The sequence below is a fragment of the Bidens hawaiensis genome, unplaced genomic scaffold (genome assembly GCF_021521415.1).
Source record: "Bidens hawaiensis isolate Kalapana, Puna unplaced genomic scaffold, B.hawaiensis_p1.1 tig00032053_1, whole genome shotgun sequence".
Classification (NCBI taxonomy): Eukaryota; Viridiplantae; Streptophyta; class Magnoliopsida; order Asterales; family Asteraceae; genus Bidens; species Bidens hawaiensis.
In genome coordinates this window covers 80,993-97,372 of record NW_027505234.1, presented here as the reverse complement: position 1 = coordinate 97,372, position 16,380 = coordinate 80,993, and positions in this window count along the sequence as shown.

Genomic DNA, 16,380 nt, shown 5'->3' with positions numbered 1-16,380 from the left:
TCTACTTGCTGTCGTAACGCCTGGGTAACAACCATTTTTTGTTTGGTTGTTGGTTTTTGATCATAACAAACATAACCGGAATCGACCCAATTCGCGTCTACTTGCCGCTGTAACACCCGAGTTTTACAGACCAAATAAACATCATTTTAAATGAGTTATATTTTGGTATAGTAAGTGATGTGAGTATTCTAGACGTTTGCTAATTTAATCTTTAGGTTTAGTGTCAGTTTCATAACGAATCTAACGATACTAACCAAATTCGTGTCACTTTGATCATATAGTTGTATGCGTTTTTTTATATGTTAGTTTTTTATGTTATAAGGTATATTGGTTTCACTATTGTTTTCTACGTTAACAGATTAATGTTTTAATTTTAGTGTCGTTATCATAACGAACTTTTACCAATCAAATACACGTTAATGTACCGCCGCATCGCGATGGGTACAAACCTAGTTTATAAAATAAAACGCATATTAAGCTTCATTTTTATCTAAAAATCAATATATATAAAATAAAACCCACCATCTCCATTAACTATAAGGCCGTGCGTAGTGGGGCGAATTGGGGCAAGAAGAAGTGGGAACACCCCCCTCCCCCCGGGCGATATGTGGGCGAAAATGGGCGGGGGCGGAATGTATTTGTCGTCGGAAAGGTGTGGAGAATATTATTAATTTAATATGTTGTGTTATATATATATATATATATTAGTATTTGTAGCCCTTGCATCATTACACCCCAAAAACAAATTCTCATCAATTGCTGACTGGGCGCCACACGACGTAAAACGCCCCAATTTATAGCCCCTACACTACGCATAGGCTCACCCTCCATTTTCTCCCCATCTTCTCTGCCCCCAACCCTTTCTGGCCAAATCGGAGCTCCATCTCCATTTCAAAACCAAACTCTTTCTACCTCCAAGTCTCAACCATTCTAGCCAAAAAAAACACACACACACATTAGGGGGCTCAAGTCGGACCCCCGCACGGTGTTTGCGTAACGGAGTCCCTTCCATAACTATTCAAAACATGATCTTATGTTTATAATAGCAACATTTGAATATTCTAGCTTGACCAAGTCTCTCTCTTGGTCAAATCCAATTGGTGTTTCGTACATCTTTTGTAATCAGCTTGAGTAAAGCTATGGTTTTGATGAAATTGACAAGAAATGATTTTATAAAAAGTAATTCAATGTTCAATGAAGGATAAATATTATCTTTGATTCTCACCAAGTAAAACACAAACCTATAAAATTATATATATAGATATTAATCGTGATTATTAAAAACTATTTATATTAAAGTTAGTGGAAACTCATTTTCAATGCCAACTATTAAACTCTCGGATAAATAAACAAGAGCTAGTGAGAAGAACGACCTTTATTAAATGAGACGCTCTCATGACTACAGACACTATCGAACTAGAAGTTGAATGCGAAACTTGAAAGGTAATGAATATTAGGAGCGATAATTTCTAACACGACTTAAAATATGATTAAAACACGACATGAAAATAACAATATTTTGGATTTGCTATTATCATTCATTTAAACATTTGATCATGCTGAGTTGAGCCGTTAAATCATTTAGATTTCAAACTAGATTTTATTTATATTTTTTCCTTAGCTAAGTTTTATCTCAGAGTTTTTTTTAGCTAAGTTTTAAAATCTAGAGTTTTCTTTACCCCGTTAAAACATTTGAACAACTTGTGGCGTTTTGTGGGGTACAACCCCCTGGTTTTTTCTTAGGCGCATTGGCACAAGCGTTGTGTACAAAACGCAAGTTCAGCTCGAGTTTTAATAAAGTTTTGTGTGGGAAGAGGAGAGAGAGAGAGGAATATATGTAATTATTGTAGAAGGGTTGTGAGTTTTTTCCCACTACATCATTGCAAAACTTTCCATTGCTGACGGAGATGCCACATAACTTACAACGCCTACATATGAAGAGTTTTGACTACATATATTCTTAATACTCTTTTACCTTACTATTATTATTATTGGTATTACTACTATTATTGACTTACGTCGGTAGAGAACAATAAATAATAATATTAAAACAATAATAATAAAATAATAATATTAATAATAAAAAAAGAACAAAAAGGTAGAAAAAAGGGATATTTCTTTTAAATACTTCATTCACTCATTGGACAATAACACTCCCAACTAACAATTTGTCTCACACAATTCTCAACGTTTAACTTGTTTTCTTTTATCACTTCCGAACTTAACGGACGCTAACTCTGTTAATTTTTTTGCTGACATTGCATGCTTTTGCTGATGTGGCATGCTATGTGAAAAGTACCTTATTAAACAAAACCTAACAAAACAACAAATAACATACATACATACATACACACACAAACACCACCGTCCACACCACCACCGCAGACCTCATTCGGTTCCGGCCTATCGCCATCGTCACCACCACCGCCAGCCTCACCGCCTTCACAATGTGGTGGTGGTGTAGACGTTGGTGATGTTTGTGTGTGTGTGTGTATTATTTGTTGTTTTGTTAGGTTTTTTTTATTAAGGTATTTTCCACATAGCTTGCCACATCAACAAATACATGCTATGTCAGCAAAAAAACTAACGGAGTTAGGGTCGGTTAAGTTTTAGAGTGACAGAAGAAAACAAGTTACAAGTTGGGAGTGGTGAGAAACAAATCATTAGTTGGGAGTGTTATTTTCCAATGAGTGAAAGTTGGTTTTATAATCTTTTAATACATTTTTATTGAATTTTAAAAGATTATAAAATTACAAAAAAGTGTTATAAAGTTTAGAAAATAAAATTTAGAAGGGTGTACGCTTAGAAAAAAAAGCTAAATACATTTAGTGTAACCCGTTACAAACCGTTACTGTTTGGAGTTTGTTACATTATCAAATCTTTTGAGATGTTTTCCAATATTATATGTAGTTTCTTTAATTCCAAACAAGCTAGAAAGACTTTTCTTCAGCCCGGCAAAGCAACACTCAAAAATTTTTAACAGTTTACGTTAAGAAAACTTAAAGATGTCAAATTAAAAAGTCCATTGCAATCTTGTTTTCTTTGATCACTTTCATGCAGTGGCCTCACTTAGACCATCCGTAGTGCCACCTCGTTGTGGCGTTTTGCCTCTGAAACGCCGAGGTACCCCCCCCCCCCGGCTTTTCCCTTCAGCGTTTTCTACAAAACGTGGATATGACAAGAATTTTGATACAATTGTGTGTGGAGAGAGAGGATAATATATGTAATTATTGTAGGAGAGTTATGACCTTTTGTCAACTACAACACGTTTTACAAAATTCGCCATTGATGATGGGAATGTCACATGACACAAAATACCCAAGGATACAAAATACCCAAGGATGAAACGTTTTAAATATACATGATCTTAAAATATAAAAGTATTATAAAAGTATCCCAAGTTGAGCTAAACTCAGATTTATGGTCCCTACGGTGCTTTCCCCCATCCCCAACCCAATATACAATAACATCCTAGTTTAATCGTGGAACATGTCCAACCTGTCTTCATTGATACGTGTGCTTAACCCTTTTATGCATTAGGTCATCTGTAGTGGGCGACGGGCTAGGGCGAAAAGTGGGCGATAGTGGCGAGCACCCCCCTCCCCCACGAAATTTGGGGCAAAACCGGGGGGGGGGGGGGGGGGGCAATCTATTTGTCGCCAGCGCTGTTGTGGAAAATAATGATAATAAATTCATGTGACCGTTGAACGGTCACATTTAAAAAAAATAAATAAAAACATAGGAGGGGGTGGGGGTGGGGGTGGGGGTGGGGGCAGTCTATTTGTCGCCAGCGTTGTTGTGGAAAATACTAATAATAAATTCATGTGACCGTTGAACGGTCACATTTAGAAATTAATAAATAAAAACTTAATATAAATACTAAACCAATTCAACCCATTTTTCACCATATCGTACACAAACTCAAATATAAATACCAAAACTAATTCAACCATTTTCACCATTTCACACTTCTTCATATTTTCATTTTTTTATATCTTAAAATGTTTTCCCCGGATTCCCCGAACTCTTTCGAAATTTGGGATCAAGTAACTAAGTAGAATCAGAGAATTTGTCAAGTGCAATAACGAGCGTTGGAGGAGACAAAAGAGGTCCTAAGCGCAATGCGGGCAGTCGCCAATAAGATAGTGTCTGGCTTTACTGGCTCTTCGTTGCCACGTAGACGATTGATATACATCTATTTATACATCTCGAATCCATTGTAAAGTTGTGTTTCTTTAATGTTTTGAGTTCAGTTTAGTTCATGTTTCGTTTATCTTTTATTATTTAAGGTCTTGAGTCAAGTTTATTTGATATTTATCATGTTTTTAATCTTTTGGTGTCTTACATGTTAAATCTAATTATTTCTATCATTTCATGCGAAGTTTATGTTCGTTTTACTCGTCAATGACTACATGATTAGTTCAGTTAGAGTTTCGATTTGTTTTTATGTAGATGGTGGCTTTTAAGTCAAGGAAAAGAAGTTCTAGAAGTTTCTCATCGTTACTTGGAGTTCAAGAAAGAGATAGAACATGATTAAATAATAATTAAAAAGCAAAAAAACGAAAATTCCATCCTGGAGGGCGCCGCGCCGTGCGACCGGGGGAGGCCATGCCCGTCGCGCGGCGCCTAGGGGGTCTGGTCTGCGCATTTTTCAAGTTTTAAGGCCCAGCTCATTTATATATATATATACACACACACACACACACACACTATTGCAAACCTAGACGAATACACAACATATTGCAGCCGTTTTTTAGAGGTTTTGAAGCTAGGAATCAAGGAGGATCGAGAAGGCTTTCAAGGAGGTGTTCAAGGGTCGATTAACAAGGGTTTTATTGCTCTAACTGTGATTCCTTGTTCATTATCATATCTTTCCTCTTTGTTTTCAATACTTGTTTAGGATTGTTTTTATTAATGATTCTAGGCTAGACTTTATGTCTACCTAGGTTTGATGAACATGTGTTGATTTGATTCTTGGTTTGGACAATTGATTTGATTATGGTTTCGTTATTTTAATAGTAAAAGACTTGATTTTGCTTTCATGATGCATATGAATGTTTCTTATCTTGGTTGATTATTAACTATTGCTTCACATAGATCTTTTATCTCTTGATTGTGTTCTTTAGATTTAGGGTTTATGTTTAATCATTACTTGGCGTTTTAATTATTGTGATTGAATGGACCCATTAGATCATAGAAGCTTGTTGATAGTTGGTTAGGGTTTTGAATGTTCTGCTAAATTCCAATAGCTGTAAGGTGAGGAGTTGTTCATGTGTCTTGGTCAATCGCATGCTAGGATAGATTAGTGACAATATTCTTGCTAATTGTGTTGATCCTTGTTCATGATGTCGTGTTTATCTTATCAAGTTATCTAGGGTTTAGTGTTTCGTAAGATTGCTTGCTTTAGATATTATTAATTAACCCTAATTGATAGCTGTAAGGAAATCAATATAACTGTTTGTTTAATAATCTAATAATTATTCTTTAGGATTTTACTTGATGCGATCAAGGGTTCTTTAGGGTTTGTTAGATGAATACGTTTAGAAATCAGTTTCCATATCATGTTATTTGTCCATTGCTTGATGATTGTTGATACATGGGATTCTTACCTAGGTAGATTCCTTTCTGATTGGTTTCGATCTTGTTTTTAATTGCTTGTTTCTAGTTTAATTGTTTATATAATTTCTTAGTTTAAAAAGCCCCCCTTTAAACATTAATAATAACGTAATTTATAGAGTCCCGTGGGTTCGATATTCCGGACTTACTTAGCTTTAGTACAATTGATTGGTTCATTTGCCGGTGTTTTGTGTAGTTGAGTTTTAAGTCTAGTTTTTATTAATTGTTTAGTTTAGTTAATATTTAATTGACTATTTCTAGCACATCAAGTTTTTGGCGCCGTTGCCGGGGACTCTTGGCAATTGTGTTAATATAGTTTTAATTGGACTTATTTGCTATATACGTGCTATTTGTTTTATTTTCGTTTGAGTCGTAGAAGTCTAATTAAATTTTAGTTTAATTTAGTTTTAGTTTTTATTTTTAGTCTACTCATTTAGTCCGTTGTGACCTTAAGGTTTATGCCACATCTTCGTTCGCAAGGGCCACCGTTAGATAATCTGGTTTTTTCTCCGTTCAAGACCGAGACCAGCTCTTCAGCAGAGAAACCACCGTTGGAAGCAACTTCTACACCGAAATCATCACCATCCAGTTCGCCACCGGAACGTCCGGGAAGTCAACCAGACGTTCAGATGGCCGACAATAGAACAATCGCTGCTCAAGTCTTTGATGGCTTAACCGGAAACCAGTCATGCATCGTCGTTCCCGCAATCAACAATCCCAACTCATGGCAAAGTCCGTCATACGTCATGAACAACATCGTTCAAACTAATCAGTTCACGGGGCGTGATGACGAGGATGCACCGGCTCACATTAACCGACTTTACCGCATTTTTAAAACTTTTAATCTACAAGGTGCTACCGAAGATGCTATTTTCTTACACATGTTTCCGTTTTCACTTGCAGGTAAAGCAGCTACTTGGCTTGACACGCAACCACCTTGGCACGTTCACTACTTGGGAAGCACTACGTTCTGCATTTATCAAGAGATACTTCCCACATGCTAAAGCGGCTATTCTTCGCGATCAGATTCACTCGTTTCACATGGAGCCGGGGGAGCAATATTGTCATGCTTGGGAGCGTTTTCAGAACATGCTATCCGGTTGCTCACAGAATGGTCTCACACCATGGGCTCTCGTGGAAAAATTTTACAATGGGTTGAACTACGAAACCCAAGTTCGGTTCGACACGGCCACAGGAGGAAGTTTACTGGCAAAGAAGAATGGCACCGAATGTAACGAGATGTTTGAAAGCTTTGCTCAATCTGATTATGCCAAAGAGCCACATCGCGGGAATTCCACTCCCGTCACTAGTACATCATCGTCCGCTCGAGGTGTACACCAGGTTAATCTGGATACTAGTGTGGCTGCTGCTTTGGAATCACTTACTAGAGAGGTTAAGGAGCTGAAGGCCAAGGTGGACAGGTGTGAGTTTTGTAGGGGTGGATATGGTATGTTGGAGTGCCCGGTGATGAATCAACAGGTCGATTTTGTTGCTGGTCAGACTAAGTTTCCTAACAATTATAATAACAACAGTCAGAGTTGGAACACTTATAAGAACCCGAATCAGAATAATGCTAATTGGCATCCGTCGGGTGCACCACCCGGATTTAAAAACTCTTATAATCAAGGACAAGGTCAGTATTTCAATAATAATAACGCCGATGGTTCTAATGTTTAAAATAACGTGCAGGATTCGAGTGGTGGAATAGGTCGTTTGGAAGAGATGATGAAGCTAATCTTGGAGAGAGATCAAGTTACACAGAAAAAGTTTGCCAAACACTATTTTCTCTTCAAGAATCAACAATATCTATTCTCGATATTCAAAGGACTGTTGGAGATATTGCTCGTCGTTTAGAAGAAAGGCCCCCAGGTCAGTTTTTGGGTATCCCTCAAACTAATCCGGCTGCTCAATTGAAAGCCATCTCCACTCGTAGTGGTAGGGTTTTTGGTCCGGAGGTAGTTAGTAGAGAAATTAGGGAAGATGGGGACGATGAGTTGATAGATGAGGAGATAGAGGTAGAGGCTCCAGGTAAGTCACAAAGTACAACACCAATCATAGAGCCGCAAGTTAAGAATAACACCGATAAGAAGCCAGTTGGAGTCCGGACACCACCACACACCATTGACCTAGCCTATGTCCCGTATCCCGCTCGTCTAAAGAATCAAAAGTATATGAAAGATTACGAGCATTTTCTTAATATATTTAGCCAATTGAATATTAACCTCCCGTTCGCCAAAGTTCTCCATCATATGCCTAAATACGCCAAATTTTTGAAAGACCTTCTTAAAAGAAAGGATAAGTTGGAGGAGCTTTCGACTGTGCCCCTAAATGGATAGTGTTCTGCAGTAGTTCTCAATAAAGTTCCGGAGAAATTACCCGACCGCGGTGTTTTTACCATTCCATGTATTTTCGAAAGTGATACAACATGTCAAGCATTGGCCGATTTAGGAGCTAGTATAAACCTTATGCCATATTCTTTATATGAAAAGTTAGACCTAGGAGAGCTCACCCCTACTCGTATGACGTTCTCTTTAGCCGAATGTCCCGTTAAGTATCCGAGGGGTGTCGTAGAGAATTTGCTCGTTAAGGTAGATAATTTGGTTTTCCCCGCTGATTTTGTTGTTTAAATATGGAGGCCGAAGAGAGAGTTCCTATTATTTTAGGTCATCCATTCTTACGTACTGCTAGGGCAGTCATTGACGTATTTGAAGGTAAGATCACTCTTAGAGCCAGTGATGATAGTGCCACCTATTTGGCTAAGTCCATGAGACATCCGAGTGGTCAAGACGGTCTCATTGATCCATGTCACCCAGTTTACTCGATAGAATCATTTATCTCGGGCATGGATCCTAGTCTTGATTGTTCCCGTTCGGTAAGTTTAAGTGTGGGGAAGGAGCGAGCGGTTTCGAGCCCTCGAGTAATAGTGAAGTGTTTTGGAGAAAGAGGTGGTGGAAAGCGTAAGTTTGAGAAGGTTCGTGGTGTTAGAAAGAAGAAGACTAAGATTGATGAATGGTCGGATCGTGATTCGATATCTTCGAGGGTATTGGAGTTCTACCGAGATGGAGGAAGCTCCACTCGGTCCGCCACGTGATTAGCGTAGCATGGGTTCTTGAGTGAAAACTCAAGTGTAGAGCTTGTAAAATTTCTTTCATTTTATTTTTATTTTCTTTGAGTCACTAACGTAGTTTTTTTTTTTTTTTTTTTTGTAGTTCTTCTTTGTTTTGTGTTTTTCTAGGTAAAAGAGAGATTGTATGAGCTAGAGAGACGATCCCCAAGGAAGAATTTAATGAAAAATACAAGTGTGGGGACGGAGCAGTGGAGTTGTATACTTCATGCTTATTTATTTGCTTCTGATTATTATATTTTATATATTTGTTGGTGAAATACTTTAATTGCTTAATATCTATCATTTTGATAAGATACATTTTTAGATATGTTTATTTTTGTTTGGCCGTGTGGATGAGAAAAGGAGTTATTATTTGCTGAGCACGTTCGTAGTTGGAGGGCAATCATGGAAGAAGACTTTGGCATCATGTTCCATTCGCATATTACCAGCTAACTCTTTTCCATTATCTAGCTTATTAACATTTTGTTTTGCTTTTGTTTTTAATTTTTATGATTTTTAGTTTTTGTAGTCCGACTTTATTTTATTTTTGTTTTAAGTCGTCCTTATCTTTGCATTGAGGACAATGCAAAATTTAAGTTCGGGGATAGGATATTTGAGTCATAGTTTAAATTTAAAAAAAATAATTAAAAAAAATTGAAAAATGTTTTTTTAAAATGTCCCTTGAATTTAGCTTTTTGCGTTAAAGTAGGAGATGATGATATTTATCGGGAAATCGGTTTTTCAAACTACTAATAATATGAGATAAAATAAAAGAAAGCGCACTTAACTTGGGATGTGCCGGTAGGCTCAGCCTTGAAAATGAAAGGGCAAATTTGATAAAATGGTTAAAACGGAAATCTTTTGTGGGTAAAGCGTTTTGTTCGAGGAAGATAAGTAATTAAAGGTCGGGCCATACTCAAGCCTCAAATTTTGGTATGAAAATGGAAATATTATGAGTTTTAAAAATCTGAATACGTTATCATATGATGCTTGGGTAGGTTTAACGTTAGAGTATGCCGTGTAACCTGTGATATAAATCTTAAACTGTTAGTTTAGTGTTTACACCTCATTGGCGTATGGTTTTATAACCTTAAATCTTGTATTGATGAGATGCTTCGGGTCCGGAGACCATGGGTCTGTATGCAATTTATTCATCTGGTTATTCACAATTCCTAAGTGGGGTTGTGGATATTTAAAATTAAGCCAAAAAGAGCAAACCTTTATAAGTCTATAAACATGATCACAAAAGTACAAAAGTACAAATACACTATAGACTTTATCATCCACGCTGTTAGCCATGTGGGGTCCCTTAGCTCGCGTTTCATACTATTAAAAACGGACCACAAGGGATACGCTACATGTAAGCCCTACAGATGAAATTTTGCATGCTCACCTATGGTGATGGGTTCAGAGTATTGCTTGATAACGGGGGTATGTTATGTTATGGGGAGCACTAACTATTAATTAATTGAACCTTAATCGTATATAATGGCTGCTTGGTAGACTTTGATGCTTAAGCTTAGGTGGATAAACAATACCCTTGATCGTCTTAACTATTCATGAAAAAAAATAGAGCAACAAAAGTTTTAAATCTGCTAATTTTTTGGTTTAAGTCAAGTTGGGGTGTCTGGTCCGGTAAAAGCTGAAAATAAGCGGATCTTAATTTTGTGAACCACTTAGTAATATTACTGTCGAATCTTATTTGTCCCGGTAAAGATTAAGGCATGGGTTTAAGTGGACAACAATATCGGTGATCGCGATATTTGCGTTCTTCTAAGCTTTAAAAATTAACCTATATGTTTTTAAGACTGTATTTTCCGATTCTGATCCAACTGCATCAGACTTTTTCAGGGACGAAAAAAGAGTAAGTGTGGGGATGTTTGGTATACATCTATTTATACATCTCGAATCCCTTGTAAAGTTATGTTTCTTTAATGTTTTGAGCTTGATTTAGTTCATGTTTCGTTTATCTTTTATTATTTAAGGTCTTGAGTCAAGTTTATTTGATATTTATCGTGTTTTTAATCTTTTGTTGTCTTGCATGTTAAATCTAATTCTTTCTATCATTTCATGCGAAGTTTATGTTCGTTTTACTCGTCAATGACGACATGATTAGTTCAGTTAGAGTTTCGATTTGTTTTTATGTTGATGGTGGCTTTTGAGTCAAGGAAAAGAAGTACTAGAAGTTTCTCATCGTTACTTGGAGTTCAAGAAAGAGATCTAACATGATTAAATAATAAATAAAAACAAAAAAAATGAAAATTCCCTCCTGAAGAGAGACACGCTGCGCGACCGAGGAGGCCATGCCCGTCGCGCGGCGCTTAGGGAGTCTGGTTTGCGCGTTTTGCAAGTTTTAATGCCCAATAGGAATGGCAACGGGGCGGGTTTGGGGCGGGTTTTGCTTAACCCGAACCCGAACCCGAAACCAAAAACCATCCCCGTACCCGCCCCATTACCCGTCGGGTTTAATTCGGGGATTCCCCGTTTGGTTTTTTGTACCCCCCCGACCCGCCCCGTCCCCGAACCCGAAAACCCGAAACCGATCCGACCCGACCCGAAATTGACTATTCTGGGTAATTCATAAATCATAATTTCATATCAACTGAGTTAAATCAGATACTTATAAACGAATTCCTTCTCAGATCTCAACAACTTAAACCCTAAATCCATTAAAACACTCCAAACTGAATCGGTAAACTTAATTAAGATGAGGAAGCATGAATAAACCCTAACCTTGGAGTAGAAGAGAAGTAATTATGCGATGACGATCCCGCACTGTTGATATCATTATTATTATTATTATTATTATTATTATTATTATTATTATTATTATTATTTATGGGTGATGGAGCGGCGGATGACGAAGGAGATGCAGTGAATCCAACCTTCTCCTTGAAGTCCTTAAGCAATGATACCCATTTCATTGTATTATTATTATTATTAACCTCTCATCCAACCACCGCCGTAAAATCAGATCCGTCAACTGATTTTCAATAGGAAGTCAGCTGCTGATCAGACGGAGTCAACGAGTTAGGGTTTCGATTTGAACAAAGAAGAAGAAGAAGAATGCTGGTGGAGGTTTTTAATATATATATATATATATATATTATTTATATTTATATTTATATATTATATCGGGGCGGGTCGGGGCGGGGGTACCCGAACCCGAACCCGAACCCGAACCCGAAACAATCCCCGAAACAATCTCCGAAACCCGACCCGAAACCGAAAAAACAAAACCCGACCCGACCCGACCCGAAATAAGCCGGTTTTCGGGTTTCCCCGTCGGATTCGGGGATTTTTGCCATCCCTAATGCCCAACTCGTTTATATATATATTATGTATATATATACTATTGCAAACCTAGACGAATACATAACATATTTCCGCCGTTTTTAAGAGGTTTTGAAGGAGTTTTGAAGCTAGGAATCAAGGAGGATCTTAATTGTGTAAACCACTGAGTAAAAGCTGGGGTGGTCTAGTCCTGTAAAAGCCGAAAATAAGCGGATCTTAATTGTGTGAACCACTTAGTAATATTATTGTCGGATCTTATTTGTCCCGGTAAAGATTAAGGCATGGGTTTAAGTGGACAACAATATCGGTGATAGCGATATTTGCGTTCTTCTAAGCTTTAAAAATTAACCTATATGTTTTTAAGACTGTATTTTCCGATTCTGATCCAACTGCATCAGACTTTTTCAGGGACGAAAAAAGAGTAAGTGTGGGGATGTTTGATATACATCTATTTATACATCTCGAATCCCTTGTAAAGTTATGTTTCTTTAATGTTTTGAGTTCGGTTTAGTTCATGTTTCGTTTATCTTTTATTATTTAAGGTCTTGAGTCAAGTTTATTTAATATTTATCGTGTTTTTAATCCTTTGGTGTCTTGCATGTTAAATCTAATTCTTTCTATCATTTCATGCGAAGTTTATGTTCGTTTTACTCGTCAATGACTACATGATTAGTTCAGTTAGAGTTTCGATTTGTTTTTATGTTGATGGTGGCTTTTGAGTCAAGGAAAAGAAGTTCTAGAAGTTTCTCATCGTTACTTGGAGTTCAAGAAAGAGATCTAACATGATTAAATAAATAAAAACCAAAAAATTGAAAATTCCCTCATGAAGGGAGCCACGCCGCGCGACCGGGGGAGGCCATGCCCGTCGCGCGGCGCCTAGGGAGTCTGGTTTGCGCGTTTTGCAAGTTTTAAGGCCCAACTCGTTTATATATATATATGTATATATATACTATTGCAAACCTAGACGAATACACAACATATTGCCGCCGTTTTTGAGAGGTTTTGAAGGAGTTTTGAAGCTAGGAATCAAGGAGGATCTTAATTGTGTAAACCACTGAGTAAAAGCTGGGGTGGTCTAGTCCTGTAAAAGCTGAAAATAAGCGGATCTTAATTGTGTGAACCACTTAGTAATATTATTGTCGGATCTTATTTGTCCCGGTAAAGATTAGGGCATGGGTTTAAGTGGACAACAATATCGGTGATCGCGATATTTGCGTTCTTCTAAGCTTTAAAAATTAACCTATATGTTTTTATGACTGTATTTTCCGATTCTGATCCAACTGCATCAGACTTTTTCAGGGATGAAAAAAGAGTAAGTGTGGGGATGTTTGATATACATCTATTTATACATCTCGAATCCCTTGTAAAGTTATGTTTCTTTAATGTTTTGAGTTCGGTTTAATTCATGTTTCGTTTCTCTTTTATTATTTTAGGTCTTGAGTCAAGTTTATTTGATATTTATCGTGTTTTTAATCTTTTGGTGTCTTGCATGTTAAATCTAATTCTTTCTATCATTTCATGCGAAGTTTATGTTCGTTTTACTCGTCAATGACTACATGATTAGTTCAGTTAGAGTTTCGATTTGTTTTTATGTTGATGGTGGCTTTTGAGTCAAGGAAAAGAAGTTCTAGAAGTTTCTCATCGTTACTTGGAGTTCAAGAAAGAGATCTAACATGATTAAATAATAAATAAAAACCAAAAAAACGAAAATTCCCTCCTGAAGGTAGCCACGCCGCGCGACCGGGGGAGGCCATGCCCGTCGCGCGGCGCCTAGGGAGTCTGGTTTGCGCGTTTTGCAAGTTTTAAGGCCCAACTCGTTTATATATATATATATATGTATATATATATACTATTGCAAACCTAGACGAATACACAACATATTGCCGCCGTTTTTAAGAGGTTTTCAAGGAGTTTTGATGCTAGGAATCAAGGAGGATCTTAATTGTGTAAACCACTGAGTAAAAGCTGGGGTGGTCTAGTCCTGTAAAAGCTGAAAATAAGCGGATCTTAATTGTGTGAACCACTTAGTAATATTATTGTCGGATCTTATTTGTCCCGGTAAAGATTAAGGCATGGGTTTAAGTGGACAACAATATCGGTGATAGCGATATTTGCGTTCTTCTAAGCTTTAAAAATTAACCTATATGTTTTTATAACTGTATTTTCCGATTCTGATCCAACTGCATCAGACTTTTTCAGGGACGAAAAAAGAGTAAGTGTGTGGATGTTTGATATACATCTATTTATACATCTCGAATCCCTTGTAAAGTTATGTTTCTTTAATGTTTTGAGTTCGATTTAGTTCATGTTTCGTTTATCTTTTATTATTTAAGGTCTTGAGTCAAGTTTATTTGATATTTATCGTGTTTTTAATCTTTTGGTGTCTTGCATGTTAAATCTAATTCTTTCTATCATTTCATGCGAAGTTTATGTTCGTTTTATTCGTCAATGACTACATGATTAGTTCAGTTAGAGTTTCGATTTGTTTTTATGTTGATGGTGGCTTTTGAGTCAAGGAAAAGAAGTTCTAGAAGTTTCTCATCGTTACTTGGAGTTCAAGAAAGAGATCTAACATGATTAAATAATAAATAAAAACCAAAAAAACGAAAATTCCCTCCTGAAGGGAGCCACGCCGCGCGATCGGGGGAGGCCAAGCCCGTCGCGCGGCGCCTAGGGAGTCTGGTTTGCGCGTTTTGCAAGTTTTAAGGCCCAACTCGTTTATATATATATGTATATATATATACTATTGCAAACCTAGACGAATACACAACATATTGCCGCCGTTTTTAAGAGGTTTTGAAGGAGTTTTGAATCTAGGAATCAAGAAGGATCTTAATTGTGTAAACCACTGAGTAAAAGCTGGGGTGGTCTAGTCCTGTAAAAGCTGAAAATAAGCGGATCTTAATTGTGTGAACCACTTAGTAATATTATTGTCGGATCTTATTTGTCCCGGTAAAGATTAAGGCATGGGTTTAAGTGGACAACAATATCGGTGATCGCGATATTTGCGTTCTTCTAAGCTTTAAAAATTAACCTATATGTTTTTAAGACTGTATTTTCCGATTCTGATCCAACTGCATCAGACTTTTTCAGGGACGAAAAAAGAGTAAGTGTGGGGATGTTTGATATACATCTATTTATACATCTCGAATCCCTTGTAAAGTTATGTTTCTTTAATGTTTTGAGTTCGGTTTAGTTCATGTTTCGTTTATCTTTTATTATTTAAGGTCTTGAGTCAAGTTTATTTGATATTTATCGTGTTTTTAATCTTTTGGTGTCTTGCATGTTAAATCTAATTCTTTCTATCATTTCATGCGAAGTTTATGTTCGTTTTACTCGTCAATGACTACATGATTAGTTCAGTTAGAGTTTCGATTTGTTTTTATGTTGATGGTGGCTTTTGAGTCAAGGAAAAGAAGTTCTAGAAGTTTCTCATCGTTACTTGGAGTTCAAGAAAGAGATCTAACATGATTAAATAAATAAAAACCAAAAAAAAGAAAATTCCCTCCTGAAGGGAGCCACGCCGCGCGACCGGGGGAGGCCATGCCCGCCGCGCGGCGCCTAGGGAGTCTGGTTTGCGCGTTTTGCAAGTTTTAAGGCCCAACTCGTTTATATATATATATGTATATATATACTATTGCAAACCTAGACGAATACACAACATATTGCCGCCGTTTTTGAGAGGTTTTGAAGGAGTTTTGAAGCTAGGAATCAAGGAGGATCTTAATTGTGTAAACCACTGAGTAAAAGCTGGGGTGGTCTAGTCCTGTAAAAGCTGAAAATAAGCGGATCTTAATTGTGTGAACCACTTAGTAATATTATTGTCGGATCTTATTTGTCCCGGTAAAGATTAAGGCATGGGTTTAAGTGGACAACAATATCGGTGATCGCGATATTTGCGTTCTTCTAAGCTTTAAAAATTAACCTATATGTTTTTATGACTGTATTTTCCGATTCTGATCCAACTGCATCAGACTTTTTCAGGGATGAAAAAAGTGTAAGTGTGGGGATGTTTGATATACATCTATTTATACATCTCGAATCCCTTGTAAAGTTATGTTTCTTTAATGTTTTGAGTTCGGTTTAATTCATGTTTCGTTTCTCTTTTATTATTTTAGGTCTTGAGTCAAGTTTATTTGATATTTATCGTGTTTTTAATCTTTTGGTGTCTTGCATGTTAAATCTAATTCTTTCTATCATTTCATGCGAAGTTTATGTTCGTTTTACTCGTCAATGACTACATGATTAGTTCAGTTAGAGTTTCGATTTGTTTTTATGTTGATGGTGGCTTTTGAGTCAAGGAAAAGAAGTTCTAGAAGTTTCTCATCGTTACTTGGAGTTCAAGAAAGAGATCTAACATGATT